This window comes from Zalophus californianus, chromosome X, assembly GCF_009762305.2.
Source record: "Zalophus californianus isolate mZalCal1 chromosome X, mZalCal1.pri.v2, whole genome shotgun sequence".
Lineage (NCBI taxonomy): Eukaryota > Metazoa > Chordata > Mammalia > Carnivora > Otariidae > Zalophus > Zalophus californianus.
In genome coordinates, this window is record NC_045612.1 from 89,461,440 (window position 1) to 89,473,212 (window position 11,773).

Here is an 11,773-nt window from a genome sequence, read left to right on the forward strand (position 1 = left end):
ATGTATTAAAAGCATGTAGATAAGAAAAGAGGAAGGAAAACTATTTTTATTCACAGATGAAATAATCATGTATGTAGAAAATCCCAAGGAACCTACATAAAACTACTAGAACTAATGCACAGCTTTAGCAAGTTCATAGGATACAGGATGAAATAAATTGCATTTCCATATTCTAGCAAAGGACAACTAAAAATAAATTTGAAAAGAGAGTTCCATTCACAATAACATAAAAATAAAATATTTAGGAATAATTTTAACAAAAGAAATATGTCTTAGATTATTTTATTCTGGTAGAAATTGACAAGCTGATCATAAAATGTATATGGAGATGGAAATAATTTGGAGTAGTCAAAACAATTTTGAAATGGAAGAATCAAGTTGGAAGATTCTAACAGTCTGCTTTCAAAACTTACTATATAGTATTAGCATAAGGATGGACATATAGACGAATAAAAAAGAATAGAGTCCAGAAATAGACTCAAACATTGATAATCAATGGATTTTCAACAAAGATGCCAAAGCAAAACAATAGGAAAGAATAGCCTTTCAACAGATTTACTAGAGTAATTGGCTATCCATATGCCAATTAAAAAAAAAAAGGACTTAAACTCTTGCCTCACAATATTCAAGTATTAACTCAAAATAGATCATAGATTTAAATGTCAAAGCTAAAACTATAAAACCTCTAGGAGAAAATCTTAGTGACCCTGACTTAGGCAAAGATTTCTTACCTATGACACGAAAATCATGCTCCATGAAATTTTTAAAAATGAAAAATTGCATGTCATCAAAATTAAGAACTTTTGCTCTTCAAATAAAAATAAAGCCACAGACTTGAAGATAAAATTGTCAGATCATATGTCCAATAAATAGCTTGTATCTAGAATATATTTAGAATTCTCTTTTTAATGAAGTATAGTTGACATACAACATTAAATTAGTTTCAGGTGTACAACGTAGTGATTTGACAGTTCTATACATTACTCCATGCTCACTAGGGTAAGTGCAGTTACCATCTGTCACCATATGTTATTACATTACTGACTACATTCCCTATGCTGTACTTTTCATCTCCATGACTTATTTATTTCATAACTGTAAGTTTGTACCTCTTAATCCTCTTCACCTATTCTGTGCATTCCCCCAACCACCTCCCCTCTGGCAACCACCAGTTTGTTCTCTGTATTTAAGAGTCTGTTCGGGGCGCCTGGGTGGCTCAGATGGTTAGGCGTCTGCCTTCAGCTCAGGTCATGATCCCAGGGTCCTGGGATCGAGTCCCGCATCGGGCTCCCTGCTCCTTGGGAGCCTGCTTCTCCCTCTGCTTCTCTCTCTCTCTCTCTCCCTCTGTCTCTCATGAATAAATAAATAAAATCTTTAAAAAAAAAAAAGAGTCTGTTCGTTTGTTTGGTTTTTAGATTCCACATACTAGTGAAATTATATGGTATTTGTGTTTTTCTGTCAGACGTATCTCACTTAACACAATACCCTTAGCATCCATGTTGTTGCAAATGGCAAGATTTCATTTTTTTTATGGCTGAGTAATATTCCATTATATATATATATATATATACACACACACACACACACACATTACATCTTCTTTATCCATTCATCTGACACTTGGGTCGCTTCCGTATTCTGGCTATTGTAAATAATGCTACAATAAACATAGGGGTACATACATCTTTCCAAATTAGTGTTTTCATTTTCTTTGGGTAAATTACCCAGTAGTGGAATTACTTAATCATATGGTACTTCTCTTTTTAATGTTTTAAGGAATCTCTATGTTGTTTTCCACAGTGGTTGAGCCAATTTACTTACCCACCAACAGTGCGCAAGCGTTCTTTTTTTTCCTCCACATCCTCACCAACACTTGTTATTTCTTGTCTTTTTGATACTAGCCGTTCTGAGTGGTGTGAGGTGATATCTCATAATGGCTCTGTTTTGCATTTTCTTGATGATGAGTGATGTTGAGCATCTTTTCATGTGTCTGGTGTCCATCTGTATGTTTTCTTGGGGAAAACATCTATTCAGATTCTCTGCTCACTTTTTAATCAGATTGTTTGTTTGTTTGGTGTTGAGTTGTATAAGTTCTTTTTGTATTTTGGATATTAGACCCTTTTTGGATATATCATTTGCAAATATCTTCTCCCATTCAGTGGGTTGCCTTTTTGTTTTGTTATGCAAAGCTTTTTGTTTTGGTGTAATCCCAATTATTTATTTTTGCTTTTGTTTCCCTTGTCTGAGGAGACATATCCATAAATATGTTGCTAAGGGTGATGGCCAAGAGATTACTGCCTATGTTTTCTTTTAGAGGTTTTATGGTTTCAAGTCTCACACCTAGCTAGGTCTTTAATCAATCTGAGATTGAGAAATAAGAGACAAACAACCCAATGAAAATAGGGGAAAGATTTGAGCAGACACTTCACCAAAGATTCTATACAGATTTCTAATAAGTACATGAAAACTTGGTTAACATTATTACTCACTTAGGCAATACAAATTAAAATCACAGTAAGATATCACTTCACACCCGTTAGAATGGCTATGATAAAAAAGATTGAGGGGTGTCTGGGTGGTGCAGTCTGTTAAGCATCCGACTCATGGTTTTGGCTCAGGTCGTGATCTCAGGGTCATGAGACTGAGCCCCGCATCGGGCTCTGCACTCAGCGCAGAGTCTGCGTAAGACTCTCTCCCTCTGCCCCTCTCCCACCTAAAATAAAATTTAAAATCTTTAAACAAAAAAAGATCGACAATACAAAGCGTTGAGAGGGTGTGGAGAAACTCGTACTCTCATATGTTATTGATGAGAACATAAAATGATACAACCACTTTGGAAAACAGTTTGACACCTTCTCAAAAAGTTATAGGTACAATTTCCATATAAGTGTGCAATTCCATTCCCAGGTATCTACTCAAGAGAAATGAAAGCACATGTCCATAGGAAGACATAGGTGAATGTTTATAGTGCATTATTCACAATAGCTCAAAACTGGAAGCAACTCAAATGCCCATCAGCTGGTGAAAGGATAAATAGAATGTGGTATATCTGCACAGTGGTATACTACTCAGCGATAAAAGGGAATAAACTAAAAGAACTATTGATAAATGCAAGAATGTGGATGAACCTCAAAAACATTTGCTAAATAATAGAAGCCAGACACAAAAGGGTACGTATGTTATGATTGTACTGATACGCAATTTCCAGAAACGTTACCACTATAGGGAGAGAAAGCAGATGAGAGTTTCCTGTGTGATGATGGACTCAAAATGTGCACTAGAGAACTTTTGGGGATGATGGAATTGTTCTAAGATTGGATTATAATGATGTTTGCACCACTGAATAAATTTAGCATAAAACACATCAGGTGGATTGTATGTATGGAGATTACACCTCAGAACAATGTGGAAAACGGTAAGACGGCAGTCTATGTCAAATCTGCCCAACTAAAAGAGTATGGAATAGGGGAAACCAAAAGTATGGCTTGAGGAGAGTGTGAAATGGGCAAGGAGTTAGTCCTTAATTGAGAAGAATGGGCCAGGGCACTCTATCATATGCAACACAGTATATATACTCAGAGTTGAAAACCTCCAGCTTCTCACTTGGAGTAACTCCATCTCTTATAGGTGTTGTTATTTCTTTCCTTCGTTATTAATGTGGATTTTTAGGGACCATAAGAAGCATATCTAAAGACACATAGTTAGGAGGAAAGGAAAAGACTCCCACTTAAGGAGATGGACCGAGAAGCTATCGGAAGCATATTTTCAGCCACAATGAACACATAGAAACACTGGATAAAATATCAAAAAAAAAAAAAAGATAAATATGTAGCCAAACTCAGAAATAAGAAAAGGATAACTCAAGACGTCAGAAACAAAAAAGAGAACTTTTTAAAAAAGATTTTATTTATTTATTTGAGAGAGAGAGAGCGCAAAGCGAGAGGGAGCATGAGCAGGAGGAGGGGCAGAGGAAGAGGGAGAAGCAGGCTCCCCACTGAGCAGGGAGCCTGGTGCGGGGCTCCATCCCAGGGTCCTGGGATCGAGACTTGAACTGAAGACAGACTTAATTGACTGAGCCACCCAGGCGCCCCCCCAAAAAGAGAACTTAAAACCATAGCAGTGTCCCATGAGGAATTAGAATCATGAATTGTCACCTTGCAACAATGTAGAGCTCCAATTGGTGCTACCCATGAGCTGTAGGAACTCCAGATGAAGAAATTATTGTAAGAACTAACATGGAAGTAGTGAAATCCGTAGGGTTCCTACAGAAGACTCACTGAAGATGATCTCCTTTTAAAAAAATATTACAAAGCAGATCTGGAAACCCAATACTCTGAGATAATCAGTAAATATAAGAAATGGAGAGCTCACCTTTGAGGAACTAGATACAACCAAGTAATCTGAAAGAAAAAAATGTATGTACATTTAAAATAGTCTTTAAACTATTTTAAATGGGGCGCCTGGCTGGCTCAGTCAGAAGAGCATGTGACTCTTGATCTCAGGGTCATGAGTTTGAGCCCTACATTTGGTGTAGAGATCACTTAAAAATAAATAAATACATAAACTTAAAGAATGGAGGTAATAATGGAATTAATAAAAGACATTATGAAAAACAGAAACCAACAGAAATTATAGAAATTAGACATATAGCAATTAAAATAAAATCCTCAAGTAGTGGGCTAATAGGAAACCAAATTTAGAAGAAGAAATCATGGTAGACACCTTCCAGAATGCAGTACAGAGAATTAAAATATATGTCCAACTAAATAGGTGCAGAAAATGATCCTATTAAGTGTAAAACCTATGCCTTATTTTAAGGAGGTAATCTCCAAGACGACTAGATAAAGAAGGAAACTGCCTTAATCTGAAAAAGGGTATAGAAATCTATCAAAAATGTATATCAACCATTGTATTTCATGGCTAAACTTTAGTCTTTATGTAATTTAACAAGCAGATTCTAAATTTCATATAAAAGAGTAAAGCTCTATGGGGTGCCTGGGTGGCTCAGTAGCGGGCGGGGGGGGGGGGGGGGGGGGGGGGCGCGGAGAGGTTAGTGTCCTGGGTAGTGGAATCAAGCGCCTGGTCAAGCTCTGCATGGAGTCTGTTTGTCCCTCTCCCTCCCCCTCTGCTCCTCCCCCCTCATTCACTCACACACACCCACCAACGCTCCCCCCACCTCTCTCTCTTAAATAAATAAATGAAATCTTAAAAAAAGAGTAAAGCTCTAATGGAAATTCAAGACATTTCTGAAAAAATGCAGAAATTAAAGTAAGGATCAGGAGAGGAATGTCAGCCTCTACTTCTAAAATTCCTATTGTATTGATGTGTCTCGAGAATGCAGTAAAACAAGAGAAAATTGGAAATGGAGAAGAAAATTTTGCCGTTATTTGCAGACATGATTATCTATACAACAGGCAAAAATTGCTGGCCATAAGATCAACATAAAAATAATGATGAAATTCCTATGTGTCAGTAGTAACAAATTAGATAATAGAATAGAAAAAAATCTCATTTACAATAACAAAAACTATACACTAACTAGGAATAAGCATAACAAATGTGCAAACTTTTATGTGGAAATATATTAAACATTATTGCAAGATGTTGAAAAACAAAGGTTAATGGAGAGGTATATCTGTTGAAGTATGGGAAGATTCAATATTTTAAGATTGTCAGTTTTACCAAGCTGGTCTCTAACTTAACACAATTTCAAATAAAATCCTACCACAATGGTTTATGTAATTTAATAAACTGATTCTAAGTTTTACATAAAAGAGTAAAACTCTAATGAAAATTCAAGACATTTCTGAAAAAAATACAGGGAAAGGACATTTGTTATGGCAGATATAATGAATCTTATAAAGCTGTAGTGATTAAAACAAAGCAGTGTTAGTATGAGAATAGATAAATAGATCATCGGACTAGAATAGAGAGCCCTCAAACAGACCAGATATGTGAGAATTAGTATTGTCTTACAAATCTTTGGGGAATTTCTTAACTATTCAATGGGTACTATCAAAACATTTGATTATCAGTGTGTGGAAAAGAGATTTTTACTTCATACCATTGACAAAAAGTAAATTTCAAATGAATGTACCCCAATGTGGAAATCAGAACTTTAAAACTATTAGGAAAAAATGTAGGAGAATATCTTCATGTTCTCAGCATAGGTTATAAAAAGCACAAATCACAAAGGGAAATATTGATAAATCACACTACATTAAAATCAAAAACTTCTGTATAAAAATCATATCACAAATAACATTAAAAGTTGAACAACGTCTTTGGAGAATATATTCGCAATATGTGTAACTATCAAAAGATTGGTATCCAGAATACATAAAGATCGTCTCTACATCAATTATAAATAGACAAATCAGAAAACAGTAGGCAAAAGCTATGAACAGGCAGTTTGCAGAAGAGGACACACAACTGTCCAATAAACATATGAAAAATGTTCAAACTCTCAAGTAATGAGGAAAACGCAAGTAAAAACAAAAATTAGATTCTATTTCACACCATCAGATCAACAAAAATAAAGTCAGTAAATATCAAGTTTTGATGGATCTCTGGCAAACTAGGAACACTCAAACACTGCTAATGAAAATATAAATTGGAGCAAATGCAATTTGGCATGACTAGTGAAGTTGAAAATATACATACCTAGCAATTCCACTTTAAGTTATGGGTCCCAGAGAAACTTTCACTTGCGATCAAGGAGACATGTGCTGTGCAGGATTATTGTCGTGGCAAAAACTAGTGACAACTTAATGTTTATCAAAATGAGATATATTCATATGATGAAGTATATGGTTGTTATAAAGGAACAGACCCTCCTCCAAAAATATACTGAGATGTGTTGAAATAAAAGAGCAAATTGTACAATTATGTGAATGGTATGACACCATATATGTAAACACATGTATGAATATGCATGTATGTTTATATATACATAATATATACAATTATATATAATTGTATGTTTCGTGCATATTCATGCATATATATATACACACACATACATACATATATATATATATGATGAAGCTATAAGACCACAGACTGGAAAGAGACTAAGATACCAAATGCAGAATAGTGAAAGGAGAAAGGTAAATGACGAGAAAGAGCACAAAGAAATCTTCAACTCTCTGCAATTTTGTTCTTGTATTTACAAAAAATCTGAAACAAAGGACAAAATTCAATTATGTGTTCTGCATACTTGATTACTTGTTATATTATTCTCTGTACTTTGCCTGTACTTAAAATTTTGTTCCAGTAAAAAAAATAAACATGTTACATAAGGTGGACAAGGATTTCCAGAACCACTTATTTGTACTTATTGGACGTCCTTCTTGTCCCTTACGGAACTTTGAAATGACCCTACATCTGCTGTGGGGATATTACATGAGTAAAGATTGCTGTGTATAAAGATTACACAACAAAATGTTACTTGAATAAATGTGCCCAAATACATATATAGGATATGTGATATATACGGTGTATATATGATAAATATGCCCCTTTTTATTGCCCAAGATACTTGGCAGAACGAGCTCTTACCTAAAGCTGCTAAGCACAGGCTAAGACCTGAGGAAGTACCCAAAGGAAAACTCTCTGTACGACTATGAGAGGTGTCTATGTCAGGGCAGAGAACCAAGACGACAGAGGATCACTAAGAGGCCTCATGGAGAGATGGAGAGGCGAGGCCACTTCACCCTGGGCAGGGGGTCCAACAGCTAAGATCTCTAATTCAGGTTTCTGGCCGCCCCTGATAGAGCAGAGGAACCCTTGGAGAACATCACCAAGAAGGAGCAGCTTCACAAATCTCTTTCCACCTCAGAGCTCCATGAAGGATCCCTATGAGCCTGGCTGTCTTGAAGAGGTGCTGTCATGCATGGGCGACCTTCTTAGTCTCTAACACAAGGCAACCCATAGAGAGGTCCTGGGCCTCCCTCCCTAAGACTGTGGTTTGCTTAGAATTAAAACTACACATCCTATAAAAACACTTGTCCTTTCCTGTGCAAAGCAATGCTGCTGATCCACGAGCAGGGGGAGCGAACGCTGAGCTGCTCTCCGGTAACAGTGGACTGAGTCAATGCTGGTCCACTGGTGCCGTGTTAGCCTTTCCATTAGTCCTCCTTCTGACTAGGATCCTCACATCATCACTCACACTTCTGAGCACTTTCCAGAAGTAAAGCAAGACCCTTTGTGACAGCGTAATAGAGAGGTAGGATGAGCTTCGGTCCCCACTGGTGAGGGGTTTACCAATCAAGCCTATGGATCTAAGAAACAAAATCCCAAGCAGTCTATGGTAAGTGCCAACTGAAGTTCCAAGTAGTAGACACTGCAACAGATGAGGTCCTAAAGGAAGGCTTCATCAATGAGATGGGACTTGGCATGGTTCTAAAAGACAATGGCAGCATACCTTTGAATCCTACTCATGTGTGTTTTTTTCTCTTCCTGAAAGGATGTCCTTAGATCGGGGATGGCAAATGGATTTTGTCTTTAATGACCATGCCAGTCGATAGGTGTCCAGCAGGAAGGGCTAAGATTGCTTCTGGGCTGGGAGGAAAGAGTCAGTATCCTTCTCAGGTAACTGCCACGGGCATAGCTTAAGTAGGTGGCAGTGTGTGTGTGCCATATTTTGTAAATCACTACACGTGATTTACAAAGATGGCTTTGCCCGCCAAGTGAATTGCACGCATTACCCGTGTGTGGTCCTGCAACCCTAAATTCCAGTTTCCCCTCAGATGCACTAGAAGACGTACAGCTCCACATCTAATTACAGAGCTGGAAAAGAAAGCTCTCTATCCCGAAGGTGCTTCCAACAGCCACATGAGATGAGACAAATGTCGTTGTTCCAAGTATTGCGCTAGGATTTGCTATGTGGGTGGAATCCGGTGAGATGCTGACCGTTTGTGGGAATTTTACGTGGAAGAAACTGGATTACTAAGGTCACCATTTTTCTTTTTTTGGCTTAGGCGTTATTCTACTGTGCATGTGTAGAGAAATCTTATTCAGTATTTTCATAAAAGAAATCATCATGACAGCGTATGTCAGGAAGAGTCACACGTGATTTGAAATTCTATAGATACGTTCCCTCAGAATCATAACAATAATAACGACAATAAAACATTCGTGTGCACACAAAACTTTCCCGAAAGATCATATGCAAGCTGATGCAAATGCACAGTCTGCGCCTGGAAAGGCAGATATAAATACCCACAGCACATTCCCATCAATCTCAAACTGGGTCATCAGGAAGAGGTGGCGGAAAAGCGCAGTCTCCGCACTCAGAAATACCTTGATGCAAATCCTGACTCCACCATCTTCGGACTCAATGGCCTTGGACTATTTCTTCAAATAGGAAACGGCAATAGCAACAGCGAGCCCAGAGGATTGTTAAAAGGGAGAAATGAAGTGTGTATACAAAGCACCTAGTAAATGCCTAGTACATTGTACCGTTTCGATACATTTAAATTCTTGTCTTCTCTTTTACCCCTTGTATGGAATACCTGACTCCATCTCTGCAAATTCTTTCTGGATTTTCTATTCCACTTTCAGCCGTGAGCAAAGGAAAATATTTCCTTCGTTTCTGAATGATTCTATGTGCTTTTGCTCCTGATCCCCAAACCTCCTTCTGGGAAGGCAACCCTAGGGTTCCCATGACCCCCCACCTCCTTCTCCACGTTCTGTCACCAGAGGCAGTCCTCGAAGCTTTTCAACCTTGCAGGGTTGCCCCAGGCAAGCTGCCGGGTGATGCTTTTACCAATAATTACAATCTTCTGAAAGGCATGCTTCATGGGTATTAAAAAAGGTGAGTCTATGCCTAGTAATAGAAGAGTCTAATTTACATATTCTTTTAGGTCAGAGACTGGATGTCATGCTTCTTTGTTCCCTATTCATGTGAGTTATTAATATTAGTAAGTACGTAGCTGAGATCATGAAATATTTATCTACTGGATAAATGGGCAAAGGGTCAGGGAAATAAAGGGTTTGGGAGGGCAGAAACAGGAGAAAATCTGGAAAAAAGACCGCTAAGGGTGGGGGGCGGGGGAGATGGGTGGATGTACCTCAGCAAGCCATAGATTCTCAGCGAAACAAAAATAAATAAAATAAGGAAAAATAAACTCTGTGCCCCAGTTATCCAAATTAGTAATGGACAGTTTGTGGGCCATGAAATGTCTCATTACGTGCTGCTCTATTTTGCTGGGGCGCGCATGGCTTCCCTTATAGGCAGCTAAGCACACACTTAGAGCTTTTTCAGCCCCTCATGGAAACTCTACCCCAACCAGAAGTAATTTCCACACTTTATTATGTCCTGTTGGGGAATTCTATATCCTCTTCACCCCAGAAAAGATTTCAAGTATCACTGAAACCTCAGCTCCAATGACCCGAATCAAGTTTAGAAGGAACTGTGATTTTTCAGAAAACTCTTCAAATGCTGAGCAGCTGTTGCAGATGCCACTTTATAAATAGCCACCTGCTCACTGAGCAGTGACAATGTGCATCAGACTGATGAAAATGATGTTGCTTTTAACCTCGGACTGTACCGGATACTCCTCTGAGAAAAGTGGACTTTTCTCCCTCACTATGTCTTGCCACAGAGACACAGGGAAAGACACCTCCACCGCCCCCCCCCCCCCGCCACACAGATGAAATTGAGTCTTGAATCAGTTGAGTGACCTACATAAGCATTCCTGAAAATAATATTTCAAAGTATTTTAGTGAAACCCTATGTATAAGCATGCACGTATGCACGCGCAGAGTCTTATGGGTTTGTGGAAAGTTTTGTGAGTGGATAAAAAGAAAAAAGAATGACTTTTTTATATTGCTAATTCCATATACAGTTGACCCTGAGCAAAAGGAGTTTGAACTGTGTGGGTCCACTTATGTACAGATTTATATATATATGTATATATATACACATATATGTTTTTATATATATACAGTACAATGCTGTAAATGTATTTCCTTATAATTTTCCTTTTTTATTTTTTCCAAAGTTCAAATCTTTTTTAAATTTTTTTATTACGTTATATTAATCACCATACATTACATCATTAGTTTTTGATGTAGTGTTCCATGATTCATTGTTTGCATATAACACCCAGTGCTCCATGCAGAACGTGCCCTCCTTAATACCCAGACCAGGCTCACCCATCCCCCCACCCCCCTCCCCTCTAGAACCCTCAGTTTGTTTCTCAGAGTCCATCGTCTCTCATGGTTCATCTCCCCCTCCGATTTCCCCCCTTCATTTTTCCCTTCCTGCTATCTTCTTCTTTTTTTTTTTTAACATATAATGTATGATTTGTTTCAGAGGTACAGGTCTGTGATTCATCAGTCTTATACAATTCACAGCGCTCAAAAATATGGAACGCTTCACAAATTTGCGTGTCATCCTTGCGCAGGGGCCATGCTAATCTTCTCTGTATTGTTCTAATTTTAGTGTAAGTGCTGCCTAAGCGAGCACTATATTTTTCCTTTTTTAAAAGATTTTATTTTTTAAGTGATCTCTACTCCCATCATGGGGCTTGAACGCACAACCCCAAGATCAAAGAATTGCTCGCTCTACTGACTGAGCCAGCCAGGTACCCCCTTACGATTTTCTTTTTTTTTTTAGATTTTATTTATTTATTTGACACAGAGAGACACAGCGAGAGGGAACACAAGCAGGGGGAGTGGGAGAGGGAGAAGCGGGATTCCCGTGGAGCAAGGAGCCCGATCCTGGGCTCAGTCCAAGGACCCTGGGATCATGAACTGAGCCGAAGGC

At 38.1% G+C, this 11,773-nt stretch overlaps 1 non-coding gene across 1 annotated transcript; it reads right to left on the reverse strand.

Annotated features, from left to right (window-relative positions):
* Positions 1-11,366: 11,366 nt before the first annotated feature.
* Positions 11,367-11,473, reverse strand: LOC113931591. Its single transcript, XR_003522758.1, has one exon. It is a non-coding gene; the product is annotated as a U6 spliceosomal RNA (small nuclear RNA).
* Positions 11,474-11,773: the final 300 nt, after the last annotated feature.